We start from the raw sequence: 1,418 nt of genomic DNA on the forward strand, positions 1-1,418 counted from the left end.
ATTCTCCTACAACAATAGCTACCATTCCAGCATAAAAGCTGCGCCTTTTGAGGCCTTATACGGTAGAAAGTGTAGATCGCCCATCTGTTGGGCAGAAGTTGGAGATGTCCAGCTGTCAGGACCTGATATCGTTTTTGAGACGACGGACAAGATCGTGCAGATACGCGATCGTTTGAAAGCTGCCAGGGATAGGCAGAAAAGTTATGCGGATCCTAAGCGCAAAGATTTTCACTTCGAGGTAGGTGATAAAGTATTGCTTAAAGTATCGCCCTGGAAGGGTGTGATGCGATTTGGAAAGAAAGGCAAGCTAAGCCCGAGATATATAGGACCTTTCGAGATTATCGAACGTGTCGGGTCAGTTGCTTATAAGTTAAACTTGCCTGAAGAAGTTAGCGCTATTCATAATGTGTTCCACATCTGTAATTTGAAGAAGTGTTTCGCTGACGAATCACTGGTTATACCGCATGCGGATATACACATAGATGAGAGTTTGAAGTTCGTGGAAAAACCTTTGTCGATTGAGGATCGACAGGTGAAAAAGCTTCGAAGGAAGTACATACCTATTGTAAAGGTCAAATGGGATGCCCGTAGAGGTCCCGAATACACGTGGGAAGTGGAATCCACGATAAAAGAGAAATATCCTCATTTGTTTCAGTAAATCTCGAGGGCGAGATTTCTTTTAAGGGGGTGAGGATGTAACACCTCGAAAAATTTCGTCCAATAATGTATTGACACGTGTCATAAGGTTCCGGTATGTGAAAATATACTTTAGAGGGACTAAAAGTGACAAACAGTGAAAACTATGGAACGTAAGGTTCCAAAGTGTCAACAATGGATAAATAGACTCTATGATAACCCTACATAATGTTTATAACCTTAAATGGATGGATCATGGATCATACGACGCGGAAATTGCACAAAAGTGAGGAATTACAAACTATAGGGGCCAAAAGTGTCAACATGTTGAATTTATACCTCTGAGTGAACTTTTGGCAGACCCGAAGCATTGTAATGCTAAAATATACTCACTAGAATATGTGGTAAAAATTTCGTGAAGTTTCGATAACGTATGAGAAAGTTATAGCCAAAACCGTACTTGAGGGGTTAAAAGCGTCAACGTCGAATTTCATGGCTTTTCGGTTGAGCGCAAAGTTATCCGAGGACATTACCATGTTGGTAAATGTCCCAAGGTCTTAGAAACCAAGTTTGGGGGTTTACGAGTCAAAATAACTAGCCAAAACATCGCGTGCAAGGACAGGGACCAAAGCTGCCAAGTATGGAAATTGTTTGGCTGATCAGCAGTCCAGGCGACCCGCCTGGACAGGCCCAAGCGGGCCGCGTGCCCCTATCAGATGCTGAGTTCGCGAATTGTTTGCATTCTGGTCCATTTTTGAAGTGGTAAACAGCTTGCAACACCT

Source organism: Helianthus annuus, chromosome 3, assembly GCF_002127325.2.
Source record: "Helianthus annuus cultivar XRQ/B chromosome 3, HanXRQr2.0-SUNRISE, whole genome shotgun sequence".
In the NCBI taxonomy this organism is placed as follows: Eukaryota; Viridiplantae; Streptophyta; class Magnoliopsida; order Asterales; family Asteraceae; genus Helianthus; species Helianthus annuus.